This window comes from Polistes fuscatus, unplaced genomic scaffold, assembly GCF_010416935.1.
Source record: "Polistes fuscatus isolate 324 unplaced genomic scaffold, CU_Pfus_HIC Scaffold8, whole genome shotgun sequence".
Taxonomy (NCBI): domain Eukaryota; kingdom Metazoa; phylum Arthropoda; class Insecta; order Hymenoptera; family Vespidae; genus Polistes; species Polistes fuscatus.
The window spans coordinates 634878-649503 of NW_025113162.1; the positions used below are offsets into that span (position 1 = coordinate 634878).

At 34.8% G+C, this 14626-nt stretch overlaps 1 protein-coding gene across 3 annotated transcripts in view; it reads right to left on the reverse strand.

The window, feature by feature from the left end:
- The window catches only part of LOC122524733 (bifunctional heparan sulfate N-deacetylase/N-sulfotransferase), a 324826-nt gene that overhangs the window by 152767 nt on the left and 157433 nt on the right, over positions 1 to 14626 (reverse strand). Inside the window, exon 1 of one of the 3 annotated variants that reach the window (XM_043647140.1) lies at positions 3243 to 4687. The exons of the other annotated variants lie outside the window; for them this stretch is intronic. The gene's annotated coding sequence lies outside the window, so the exon portion shown is untranslated. Of the gene's footprint in view, positions 1 to 3242; positions 4688 to 14626 lie in introns of those variants that run through there. 3 annotated transcript variants of the gene reach the window in all.

Below are 14626 nucleotides of genomic sequence, written 5' to 3' on the forward strand. Positions count from 1 at the left end.
TATCAAATATGCAACTAATTATGAGAATAAACTAAGTCGAAGATTTGACAAAATGTATAGAATAATTTGTCATAAAATAAATGATTTGAAATTTTGAAAATTATCGACATGGTTATTGGAATCATCTTATTGTTAATAGATACAATACCGTGAGCTTATTAAATTGAATACTGTCCAGATCGTAATTGAATACTATTAATAATGAAACAGTTAACAAACGTTAGAACAATAAGATTCAGAGAATATTCCATTTCCAAGAAGATAAGGAATACTAGGATATCCGGTTGATTAAAACCTGAGCTGAAAGCAATTGTCTCGTAACAGATGATGATAACTACTAGTCGCGTACTCGTCGTTTAGTTTCGCTCCGTCATTCGAGGATGATCAAGAACGATCGACCGGTTCGTCCCTCGGTATTACGGTCTTACGAGTTTTTCCTTACCAACTTCTTCCGCGAACTCGGAGGAAGAAATCGTAAATGCTCGGCACGACTTTCCAACTTGCCTTGGAAACTCGTTCGGAAGTCAAGAAACGATCGGAGAAATAATTAATTCGCGCGGCTCCATTCGTTCTCTCTCTTTCTCTGTTCCTCTCTTTCTTGATCTTCTTTTTTCTTATTCTTTAACACGATGGCAGAAATTTATTGTTAACCCTCTATAACATTATTTAACTTTCAAGTTATTCTACTGAAGTATCTTTCTTTTTTTCTTTTCTTTTTTTATAATATCTTATTTATTTTATTATTACAATTTATAAATGATTATGCTTAAACTATATTTAAACTATATTTAAACTATATTTTAAATAGAATAATTATATTCTAGTAAAATATATATATCGAATATTTAAAAAATGTAACGTTACCAAATTTTATTTCCAATCATAAATTTGCGTTCGGGATTTTTGAAAAAAAATTATTTTTTGCGTCATTCGATTTTAAGCATGGAAAATAATAACAATTATTTTTGAATTAACAGAATGGTTTCAAAATCTTTTTTCTAGTTAAATGTTGATTGTTTTTTAAATAAGAAAACAAATTTTCTTTCCCCGATGTTTCGTATTGCCTGAAATTTGAGAACCGATAAATGTAATTTCCTTTAGGAAAAAATTTGCTTAGAAGAAGATTGAAATAAAGAAAATGAGAATAAAAAGCTTGCGAAACGTTGTAGTCCGTCTCACGTTTTAGTATCGACCGGCTCGCTTTTGCGCGCTGTAAAATTACTCTTCCTGGATCGAGCCCTTCTTGACGAAGCCTTCTCCGCCACGTCATTCTATAGGACACGTAGGGTTATCTTGTGTCTACAATAATAGAAGTTTTCTACGTAACATTTTCTTCGAGAGAACGATCGAGTTTCATGTCGAAAATATACTATTCGTTCTGTCACAAGAATTAATTGAGCTAAGTTGTACGGAAACAATTATCCCTAATAATTTAAAATTAATTTAATTTCAAGATTTCATTTAAAAAAAGAAAAAACATAGAAAATAAAATTATTACGATTTATTTGTCCTGTGTTTCGTAATGTTTTTTAACGATTTATTCAGGGAATTGCTTAATTAATATTATTAGAAATTTGTATTTTAATTTATGAGTATATGGCTAAGAAATGTTTAGTAAAATAACGTGATCTGTGTTAATTTGATTAAATAATTTTTTACCATCTTTAGGGTTGGTAATTTTCTGTATAATTTGATTGCATTTTTATAATAAACTATAATTCAATATTGTTATTCGAATAAAGGGATGAAAATTTTATATAAAATTAATTCTTTTTTGTTAGATTGGAAATATTACATCAATGGATTTGATTTACAGGATTGATCGAAAAAATAAATTGCATTTAACGTGAAAGTTGTATTTAATTCTAGATCATAATAAGAATAATCCCCTTTTGTCTTTTTCATTCCAGTAACGTGTCCGCGAAACAAGATTCTTCTCTGTTACACGCTTAATTAGGATGAACGAACTTTTTAATCAAGGTAGAAAAGGGATTCCAGAGAAACATCCTAAGGCGTTTATACGTTAAAAAAAGGAGAACATAGTAGAAACGCCGAGTATAGGATTACGATATAAGAATGAAAAAACATTTCATAGCTGAGAAGAAACAAACAAGTGGAAGAAAAAGTAGGAGAAGGAGAGAGAGAGAAGAGAGAGAGAGAGAGAAGAGAGAGAGAGAGAGAGAAATAGACAAAATTACAAGTAGATGATGAATCATCAAAGATAAAAAAGAATTAGGCCAAATTACGCAGACATTTAAAACAGGCAAAACAATTATTCAACTTATATTAGTTCAGTAAAAAACGTATAATACGTTGAGTAAAATTGATAATATAGTTAACATTATAGTATAATTATATAAAATTGATTGTGAATATAACATGAAATTGGCAAATATTAACATTGAAATACAAGATAATTGAAATACTTTTCAAATAAATGCATAAAATAAAATTAAAAAAAAATATAGGTAAACGAGTATTTGATTTTAAAGTAACAGAAGGTTAAACATAATACAAATTGTATAATTTGGTGATCTTTATTTTGTAAAAAAAATATCAATTCTTACAATATACAATTATTACAATTACCAATCCACATTTCTACTTTGATCTTACAATAAAATATATGACATAAAACACACAAACCACTTATTAAAAATAAAATTCGCTATAAAATAAAACAAACAAAACAAGAAAAAACAATAATGAAAAACCAATAGAATCAAAATAGATCCAGTAGAAGAATAACTTTTAAAAATATTTCTTACCCAAAATAAAACTTATCGAACCAAATTGTATATTCAATTTCAGATTGTCGAGGGGGTTGAAGATAGAATAACTTTCCGCTTATCTTGGGGTATATATCAATATATCGCAGATAAAATTAACAAGAAATAAAAGAGCACAGCAGTGAGATGTTTGTTTACTTTAGAGGGAACGCATGGCGTTACACGGATGCGTTACACGGATGCATTACACACGAATACGTCACGCGATAAACCTTCCAGCAGAACAACAAAACTTCTCTCCTGCAACCTGTCGTAAGTTGAATATGCAACGCATAAATAATAAATAAAACAAAACATAACAAAAAGAATAATAATATAAGAAAAAGAAACTATCGATCCTTACTTCCCACAAACTGGCTAGAAAATACACACGTAAATAGGACTAAAAGGGTTCTAAAAAAAAAAAAACATAAATAAAGATTATATAAAGGTATAATAGCTGTGTAAACTTACCGTAAACAGCTCGTTTGAAACTAAAAAGACGAGATTGCGGGGTGAGGAGGATCCCAGCGTGATTCGTTGAACACGAAACGAGTTCTTCAAAAACTCCCTCTACCGTTTGTCGGACATCAAAGATTTACCGTTCCTCCAACAACAAGGAAGAGGATGAGCAGGGTGAAGAAGAGAAAACACGATCAACGTTGATCCTTGCGATTCCTTCTCTTTCCGATTTTATTCTTTATCTCTCTCTCCCTCTCTCTCTCTCTCTCTTTAGCTTCAAATTTTGTTATTTCTTTGATCACTTACAACAACACGATACACTTGTTTTCCTTTTTTTATACATATATATCTCTTTCCAATTAGTATCAATTAATCTCTTTAAATTGCTTATCTATTTTTCCAAATTTTTATACACGCGATTAAAATTGACAATTAGCCAAATTTCTGTCTTTCTCTCTCTTATGTTGACACAGTGATAACACACGCGCGAGAAGAGAGACAGACGACAACGACACGACAACGACGACGACGAAAATGACGAAGACGACGAGGTATGCTCAACGCGAGGAATCAGACAACAACAAGAGCAACGATTGGTTGGAACGCACGCAGAAGGAGCACGTGTCGCGTGGTAAAGAGAGATAGGAGATCATAGAAATCAGTTTTTTTGTGTATTACGAATTAATTGAACTTTCGTGACTGGAGTAAGGAAATGGTAAGAGACTTGACTACAGAGTTTCACTTTTGAGGTTATGTTCGAGCATCTGGCGTCCGTTCTGGCTCACGTCGCGACTCGATCGCCTATGTATTCTCCCTCCTTTTCCTTCCTTTCTTCGTTCTTTCTTTCTCTCTCTCTCTCGCTTTCTCTGTCTCTCTTTCTATCTGTCTGTCTCTCTTTCTTTTTCTTTCTTTGTGCTTATCTCGAATGATAGAATAAGAAGCAAATGTCTTGATACTAGGACGTACGACAAACGACTGAATAGGACGAAACCAAAGGAATGCGTTATCGAATGCAACGCGTTTCTGTGCTGCTGCTGCTGCTGCTGCTACTACGTGTCTCGTTTATCTACCTCTACCTCTACCTCTCTTTCTTTCTTTCTCTCTCTCTCTCTCTCTCTCTCTTCCGTTCTCTCTTTCTTTACCACGGGAGAACCGGCGAAAAACTGCGAGAAAATCCAGCCATGCTAGCTGCGCGACCGGCGTCGGACTGCCGCGAACATCGGAGCGGGGATATTCGCTCGAGTGGTATCGTCCGTTTCTATGTGTTAGTAAAACCCTCCCCACTCTTCCTATCCACCTACACTTTCTCGCTACTCACACTCTATCTCTCTCTCTCCTCTTACTCTTTCTCTTTCTCACACGCCGGGAGTATAACGTAGACGACGATAACTACGACCAACACGACGAACCATCCCTCCGCCTCTCAACTCCCCCACCAACACTACCCCACTCTCCAGACTACGCACACAACATGTCCGTTCAAATCCCCACCATTCGAACGCTGCACCCGAGTATACCCGACGATGCTCGTGGCTCCTGACGAAGTCATCCGAACGAGATGCAGAGGTAAACTTATTGAGAGCAAGAGAGATAAATTTACCGAAGGATTCGGCGCATGCGCTTCAGCTTCTTTCGCGGCACGCGGTCGCACCCACCAAACGCGCATTACTTCGCGAGCTTCGTATTGATGTAGTAGGTATAATCGCACGATTCAGGTAACCGATCGTAAGTTTGAGATAAGTGACCGCGCAAGCTAATTCCGTTTGTCATTTTCTTTTTTCCTTCAATTTTGCAAATTTATTCTCGAATTTAATGGTATTATCGAACATGTACTTTCGGGGAAAGATTTTCTTAAAAATAATTCTTTTTTAAATTATTTAATTAATTATCTATAATTCTTTTGATCTATACAATTAAAAAGTAGTCATAGTTATCAAGTCGTTTTTGTTCGATATAAAATCCCAAGTTAGTCAACTTGAAAATCGAAAATGTATGTATTCTTTTATAATGTTTTTTGATTATATTCCCAAGGAAAATAGATGAAAATCTGAATTACGTATTTCTGCGTCATTCGATTCCTAGTAGAAAACACACATTACGCATATCGTATAAGTCATACGATATCAATGTGTTAGCTGCTGACCGTGTTATCCATATAAACCCATTTAGTTATTTCGCGGAGATCAATCGGAAGCTATTTAGATTAGGGGAAACTTCATTTCGCCGAAGCGTGAAATACGAATATGTACGTTTCTTTATTATTACTGACAAGGGAGAAAGATAGAATATCATATAAACGTAATACAAAATTATAAGAAATATACGTTATTTTGCATGACAATACGATGGATCGATCGATCGCAATCAGCTAGAAAATGTATTCGAATTGTTGGATAAAAAATAAATTGCGAAATCGTTGGTGATAACATCCGTTCGTTTTTGTTTTGTTTTATCAACGGAATTGACAGAATGATTATATGAGGAAAAGCTCATCCAAGAGGTAGATTTCTCAATTTGAAACATTTCCACGTTTAACTCGGCGAGTCGGTGGAACTTTATCTTCCTTTTAGAAAACATTTTCCCGTTTTCTCATTGAAAGCAGTGAATTTCTGCCGGCGTTCGTTGAATTCTTGAACACGATGCTATTCCGAGTGCAGCGCGCGAGCGGGGCTTGCGATACGAAAAGAAGAGTCTCTGAAAATGGTGGCTCCCGTCATCATCACCACCACCAACGTTCCGCGGAGTTAACTAATGAATTCCAACGCGGTTATATCCCGACGCACGGCTCGACTGCATTTCGAGGTCTTATCGTTGGCTGGAAATCAGCCTGCTTGGCAGATGTTCGCTAAAACCTCGACCTCGCTCTTCTTCTTCTTCTCCTTCTTCTTCTTCTTCTACTATTCCTATTTCTTTTTTCTTTTCTTTGCTCTTCTATTTTTCTCTCTCTCTTTCTTTTTCTTTCTTTCTTTCTTCCTTTTTTGCTCTCAACAGCACCATCAGACAGCATCACCTTTACCTATCTTCCCTTCCTTTCTTCATCCAAGGAAGAAAGTAGCAACCTAAGACGCTAAGTGCATCCTCTTCGAGGATGCAAAAGCAAGTAACATCGCGAATGCACCCTCGAACCACATTTTCCTTACGTCCTTTCACGATCAACGTTAAGCTTTTCCAATGCTCATCGCGACCGGTCCAAATGCTGCTCTACTTTCTTCCTTTCAAAATGAGAATTTATTTTATTGTTCTTTTTTTTTCTTTTTTATTTTCTTTATTTTTATCCCCAAAAAGTTTGCTCTTTTATCAATCGGTAATAAAAGAAAGTTATTATTTATTTTGTAAGTTAATTTGTCGTTCGAACATTAGAAACAACAAATGAGAGATAAAGAAAGGGAAATAGATTTTTCTGATCAAATTCTCTAGCCATAATTTACAACCGAGATCGAGTTTACTTCATTTACTAAAAAGTTAAATATTACATGCGCGAGATAACAAGATATCTACCTTTGGTAGTAGCTAAAAAATACAGCAGTGATATTAAATTCCGAAGTTTTCTTCTCTTCTTTATACGAACGAATAAAAATGTGGAAAAGCGTGTAGAAAGAGAAAACGTTATTCGGAAAAATAAGTCGAAAGTGACGCGTTAACATTTTTTTGTTCTTTTCTTAGCATTTTTGTTGAAACGCAATAAGGAAATGTACTCATGTATGTTTTATATCATAATGATAAAATTCTATGAATTTATATTGGCCAGATCTGTAAATTATAAAGTTGTTTGATAAGAATGAAATACAACAGAGCGTGTCTTTACCCCCAAAGCTCATCAAACTCAATGGAAAAGAATTTGAATTCATCGTCTTTCGGATCGTTTTCAGTTTTACTAGTTTTCATCATCCAATTAGCATATTGCTAACTTTTCATACAATGTTCATGCTCGCCGCTTGAATTTCGATTGTAATTTCCGCATTTTTTTCCGTAAGCTTTCAAGTTGGACGATTCGAATTGAAAGAAAGAGCCTTTTTCTTCGGAAAGCTTGCAGTAGCTTTCTTTCTTTCTTTTTTTTCCTCTTACTTAGATCTTTCTCTCTAAAGGACCTATCCCTTTGTTTTTTATGGAACCACAAGAGAGAGAAAAACAAAATCTCATAGCGCTAGTTTCAACTAATTTAACGAGTTTTAACTGATTAGACTTTTCATTGATATTAGCTTATATTATTGATTAAAACTCTACAATACTATTGTTGTTTTACTTATATGCAATAGTTTTTCTTTAGAATTTTCTTTCTCGTTTGTCAACATTTCGTTGCTTTTATAATTCCATATCGTCGATATCGATTGAATTTATATTGTTATTTCTGTCCCGTACTATTCGTACTTTCTACCTTTTAATCCATCCGATAGAGATTAAGAAAAAAAGGGCTCCTTCCTCTTTTTTTCTTCTTCTTGACCCGGAATAATGACGGTCGAAGTACTCGACTTTTAATTCTATTTCATAAGAATTTTTGTGTAAAGTGCACAGTATCGTAGTTTTAAAAGTACACTGAATGCGCCGGCGACGGCCGACTCTCTCAAGTTTCGTTCCAAGAACTTTCAAGTATACCTGTTTCTTCCGGAGTGTACATAAGCATATTTCTTCTTCTTCTTCTTCTTCTTCCTCTTTTTTCTTTTTTTTTCTTCCTCGGCCGAGTTTTACGAGGGGAAATGAAATTTTCTTCCACTCGACCCTCGATGATACAATCACGTTTCACCTCGGTAGAGTAACAGGAAATTAAATTTTTTTCCTATCTGTTTGCTGTTTTTTTTTCTTTTTTTTAATATAATACGTACCACTAAACATAACCTAACGTAAAGTTCACAGTCGGTGTCTACGTGAACTTTTAATTATATCTTTCTTCTTCAGTCATACGATTACGATCCTATTCTCTTGGACAAAAAATAAAGATACTCATTTGTATTTTAAAGAAATAATACCATTTTTGCAAGACAATTTTAAAATTTATTCATTTACTTTGTTAATATTATATAATTAATATATTATTCAGTATAAATAATAATAATTTTTTGTTCACCTGTATTTCTCATATTTATGTCTAAAAGGATATCACAAGCCCCATAAATTGTTACACTGCAAAGGGGTTGAATATTGACCCAATAAATAAAAGCCTTTAAGATTATGCGTATAGTAAGAATTACGAATAATCAATTACGAAGTAACAAATAATTTGTTATTTTTTCCTTTTTCTTTTTCTTTTTTTGAAGAGGAGGAAAAGAAATAAGACAAACGTGTTTCTTGATTCAATAAAATACTGAAACGGTTTGAAACATTTGTTTTAGCAAACTCCTAACGCCTTTGTCACGATAGACGATAACCCCCTCGTTTTCCTTTTATTTGTCTTCCTTCACTCGAAGCTTGGCGGTACCTCACGACGCTGGTACCTTCAGCATTCTCTCATTGGGGGAGAAAGTACGAAGGACAATATGCGTGCCGACCGCTGCGAGACAGTCTGTTCTTTGTTTCTCTTAAGCCCCGACACATTTCTCTTTTCCCGCGAGAAACTTTCACGATCGCAACCCTCTTCCGTCTTCCATTCTAGCTTTTCACCGTAAACAAAAAAAAACAAAAGAAAAAACAAAGAAAGAAATATACAAACGTTTCCACTTGCGAGCGAACAATTTTCCTGTTCTTTTTGTTTGCGTCCAAAACAAAAACAAACAAAAAAAAACGAACAAAAAAAGAGAAAAAATTACTTTATCCTTTCACCTTCCTTCTGTTTTCCTCCCCAAAATTTAGAGTAGACATTACTTACGACCAGTTAATCTCAAAAGTACGATGATTTATGTTCGATCAGATCCGTAATGGAAGTTGTAATCAAAAGAAAAAGAAAAGAAAGGAAAAGAAAAGAAAAAGGAAAAGTTGAAAATTTATCGGTTAGAAAGATATAGCGAAATTCCATGAGAGTGGAAACTTTGAGAAACGGTCAAAGGACGTCTAGCGTAAATTTAATTTGACACCCGATATACGTCCTTCCCCTTCCTTTTAGTAGTGTATACCCAAAATGTGTACTGGGACAAAGCTAGAGAGAGAGAGAGAGAGAGAGAAAAGGGGGTGGGAGGAACGTCGCGTTAGGTGCTAATTAAATGCGTCCTTTGATACGACGCAAGGTTCGCGAAGAGAAGCTCATGTTGAACGAACGCTTGGTAATCGTCGTAAACGATCGATATCGACGAACCCCATTTCTGTTTGAATTGCTCGTGCATCCTGTAATAAAGCTGACCAATTTTAGAGCATACTCTCTTTTTATTTAGTTAAAATAATTAGAAAAAAATAAAAAAAATAAAATAGGGAGATAGAGAGAAAGAGAGAGGGAGACAGACAGAAAGAATAACGTAAAACTCATTTGAAGGGGATCAATCGATCGTACTCGATTGAACAAAATACCGATTCACCTTTGCATAGGTACCAACCGATAATAACGTATTCGACAACACAGGTGTATCTGTTCTAACGAAAGAAATTTCCTAGAAAATAGAATAGAACATTACATAGATGGGAAAAAAAAAGCAGTATGTGTGCAGGTACTATACACGACGCAACGACAAATCGTAACATTTTTGACGCCGACTGAGCAAAATGTACATACTTGTGCGCAAGGGATCCAAGCTACCGTACTTGGAATGCCTATATATAATACATATATATATATAGATGTAGGAATGCAAATGTGAGAGAGGATGTAAAAGGTTCTGAAACACGTTAGTTGTGTGTGTGCCTGAGCGAAGAATATCGAAGGTTCCAGAGTTAGGTAGTTGTGCGTGTGTAAAATCAGTTGATCAACAGTTGAACGAATTATGAAAGATTCTAGGCATTAGTTCTGTATGTTAATAAAACTGTTATAAAAATAATTAAAATAAAATGTAGAAAAATAAATCTAATTTATTAGCACAATGAGAAACTGAAACTAAAAGAGTGTAACTCGAAGTACACTTCGAATCTATCTAATACCTGCACACACATTGGTTTTTATTGATTATTTTCTTTCTTTTAGTTTTATCGATCAAGAGCAACAAATTTCGAGGTTGAACGAAACGAACATAAACGATTTTGAAACTTTTTTACTCTGTCGTTCGGATGAGATCGTAGGAGAAAGGAAAATCCTTCTTTTCACTTTGGTGTGATTCTAACACTTTAAGCGTGTGGTATCGTTAAACGATGCTCGATTAAGCTTCACTGCAAAGATATTTGTACTTCTCACGTATGCATAGCTTTGGCATATGAACGTAGCTTTGGTTTCACCGATTTATCAACGAGACCCTATTTCAACCCTCTTTCTCTTGAACTTGGTAGACTGAACATTAGCGGCTACTCCGGATGAAAGCGTTGACAGTCTGTGAGCGAGAGAGTGAAAGAGAAAGTGTGTATGTGTGTGTGTGTGTGCAAGAGAGAGAGAGAGAGAAGGTTGAAGTCTTCGTTCGCAATGGAACATTAACTAATTAGCTCGAACCGGTCTCTCCTTCTGGCAGCAGTTTCAGAGAAACTGACAGACGCTGCTTGGTTATCGGGAGGCGGAGACAGATTATGTTAGTTAGGGAGAGAGATGTAATTAAGTTCCTCTGACGCGGTTAACTGAGATCACCAACGAGGTAAACTAACTGCCGGCCTCTACCGCGTTACCAATAATATTATGAACGGGATCTACGATGGACCGATACATAAGAGGAACATAGTCCTATTATATATTTTTTCAATAAGTCAACCATTTTCAGTAGTATTATTCGTTAGAACAAATATTATTTGTTAATTATGTTTTTTATACGAAATAATTTATTTGATATCGAAATATCATCAGAAAATGTTGAACCCTAATTAAAACTAACCAGTCCGACCTCGATTATACCATTTACACGAAAGGAGAACTTTTCGATGTATATTTTTTTTCCATTCATGTAAATTATTCAAGCAAAACATCCAACCTTTTCGTAGTCGTTGAAAAATTTATCCCATAATGGATAGCCTTTCCAACCATTTCGTGTCCATAAGTTTTCTATTCTTTTCGCGACGAAAAGGAGAAGTGGAATTAGACGGCTGTTCGACCCACTTTTCGGACGATAATTTAAAAGCCTCAAGGAAAACGAGCAGTGGTGTTATGTCAAGCAATAAGTCGACGTTTTCGTGGTCGCGTGACCATTGCGATAAATCCTATTTAACAACTTATGTATATACATATATAAGCATTGGTACTTATTTTTTTGAACGTTTTTCATCAACATTTCTAAAGTAGAAGGATAATTTACGATTGATCGAAATTCGTAGAATAATTATACTTTTATATCAGATCGTTCTTTTCATCTTTCACATCTTCTTCTTCTTCTTCTTCTTCTTCTACTTCTTCTTCGAATGACAAGGAAGAAAAATGGCTCTCGCATTTGTATCCTTCGAGATTGCGGGATTGTTCCTTCGAATAGTATCAACGTAAACTCTAAAGAGCAAGAAAAAGAAAGAAAAAAAAAAAGAAAAAGGAGGTACACTGTGTATTCGCGGAATGGGAATAGAAGGAAGAACTTACGGCCGTCTCGTGGAAAACTTCCTTTTCCTATCTCTCTATCTCTTTTCTTCTTCTTCTTCTTCTTCTTCTTCTACTTCTACTATTTCGAGAAATCCGACATGGAGCCAAGGTGAGAGAGAAGGCTTCTGCGACTTCTTCGATACCACGTTGCGCGCACTAGGATAACGATTTCTATTATAAAACGGCTTTCTCACGCATCACTGTATGTCACATTGGACCTCCGGCGTTAGCTTTGACGCTGACGTAAGCTGCTTTCTTCTGATTCTAGATTTTCTTACCATTCAAGTCCTTTTATTCACGTTTCTATTATTCCTAGAAATTTATTTAATGTATCTTAAATTGATACGCTTTTATGTTTCTAGAAAAAAGTAAGCACGAATAACACGTGTTTTGGTAAATACAAAGTCACGCGTTTTAAAACTTCAATATTTTTGTCAATTATTATCGAACTCGTAAAGAAAATTACTTGATTTATTTTTCTTATCACATACGGCAAGAAAAGAAAAATCGAAGAAAGCCATCGACTCATCCTCTTATCATCGTTATCCGATACCTTTTCGAATCTATCATAAATCGAAGCTCGGTCCTGGTCTAGACGAAGGTACCAAACAAAATCCATAAATTTCCGCTCTGCCAAGCTCGTGGTGGTTTCCGTCAGAAGTTCTCCAAGTTCCGAAAGTAGTATTTCTGCGCTCGTGCCGCCACCCTCGTTCGCTTTCGCGACCTCCACGAACGAAGCATAAATAATGTTAGGGGTTGGGGATATCTTAGGAAAGAACAGTTGCAACCGAGTCTTCAAAGGAATCAGAAGATTCAACTTGTGTCCTCTCTTATATCTTTTTTTCCTTCTTACGTGTTTCTTTACTGTCTCTCTTTCATTTTATTATTATTAGTTATTACATAATTGCCTGGTATTTACTAAGTCAATATTTTTAATTCATTTTAATTTCATCAATACGAGAAGTTTCAGTATTTTAAATATATTAATTAATATATTAATTTGATTCGATTTTCATCCTTTAATAAATATATTAGCTATTTAATTATAATATTGACTCAAAAGTATTATAAAATATATATTTACCAATTAAATATTAATTTATTATTTAATATATTTTATTTTAAAAACTACCGAAAAATAAGAAAATATAATTAAAATAAATTCTACGAAATAATTTGCATTCTTCATATTTCTCAAACAAAATATTTATCATAGTAGAGTACGTTGGGATAAATAGGCCATCAAAGGGGCGCGTTTCCACGAAGCTCGGAAAATTAGGTCGGACAGACCTCTTGTAGACTATACGAAAGTCACGAGAATATCTAGGTTGGAAGAAAATTGGCTCGGCCAACTAGCTTTTCTCTTACGACGACTAGCTTCTAGTTATCTTAGATTTCCAAATCGAAATACTTTCTGTTCTCTTTCCAAACTTACACGTTTATTATTATAATATTCTCTTTCTTATTTATTTATTTAAATACAAATATTTATATATATATAAATAAATATATATATATGTATATAGATATTTCTTAGAAGGTCAAATATACAGACTCAATCCAATATCCGAGTATCGTAGCGTACAATCCACAATATCGAACAGTATTTCCTTTAGTTTGATATCGAGAGTATCTACTTCGTGAATTTTATCCGAAATCTTGGAATAAGCTTTCGTGGCATGCGCGATACCAACCAACCAACCAACCAACCAACCCTTCTCTCCACTTTTCACAAACCCCCCTTCTAGAATTTTTCAACATACTAAGAAGTTTTTCGTTTTCTTGTATCGAAACTCGAAGAGACGACCATGTCTCGTAGACGATAGAAACTAGACAGTCGTTGGAAATTTTCAGGTGGCGTTCCTATGAATTCGTGTAGGAGTATTCTCTTTTCCTATTTTTCTCTCTCTCTCTCTCTCTCTCTTCTTTGGCGAAATTCGATACAGGCACCTTGGAAAGACAGTCATACCCCTGCTTTTGAGATCAAAGCTGATATCGGATATCGTCTATGAGGATGCGCTAAACTTGTACGTGTTTCAAGCTTTCACCCCGAACCTTCCCTTTCCTCTTTCATTGTCTCTATCGGCATCTCCATATGGTTTCCCTTTGTTTTAGTCGATCCATTGAAAGAGCAAGAAGACTTTTCCGCATCCTCGCAGTGGTCGATCGCGAATTTCCTATCGAGCTCTTTCGAATATCTCTGTCTCTGTCTCTCTCTCTCTCTTTCTCTTATTCCCTTATTCTCACTCTTTCTCTCTTATTCTCGCATTCTATGATTCCGCGACGCGTAATGAGTTCCACGCTCTCTGACTTTACCGTCTTTTGTTCAGCGTGATAAAAGGCCTGACGATTTCAATTAGGCCGGCCGACAGTCCCGGGGAAATATCGACGAGAACTGCCCCCCCGGTGTCGCGTTTACCTTTCACGCTTTTCAACAAATCGAGCGTGGAACTTGTGCCAGACCAATTTTCCACGCCAAGCTCCTGTACCTATCTATGTATATACACTACTGACCAAGAGTTTCGAAACTCTACGTAAATTTAGAGAAACACGATATTTGTAAGAAAAAAATATGTAACATTAAAGTAACCGATGTAAATTAATTTGTCAAAAAATAACGAGAACATCGTGGTTATAAAAATATGTTATAATCTTTTAAAACATAAGTCAATAAAATATTGACTTATATTCGTTAATGTTTTATCATTTCAAAATTGATAAGTCTATTCGAAAAACAGAAATATAGGTATATTTAATTATCGGCGTGTACAGAAAATATTTCTTGATAAATTTATAAGATAATTTTGTAATTGAAACTTCATTGATATTCCTTGTTACC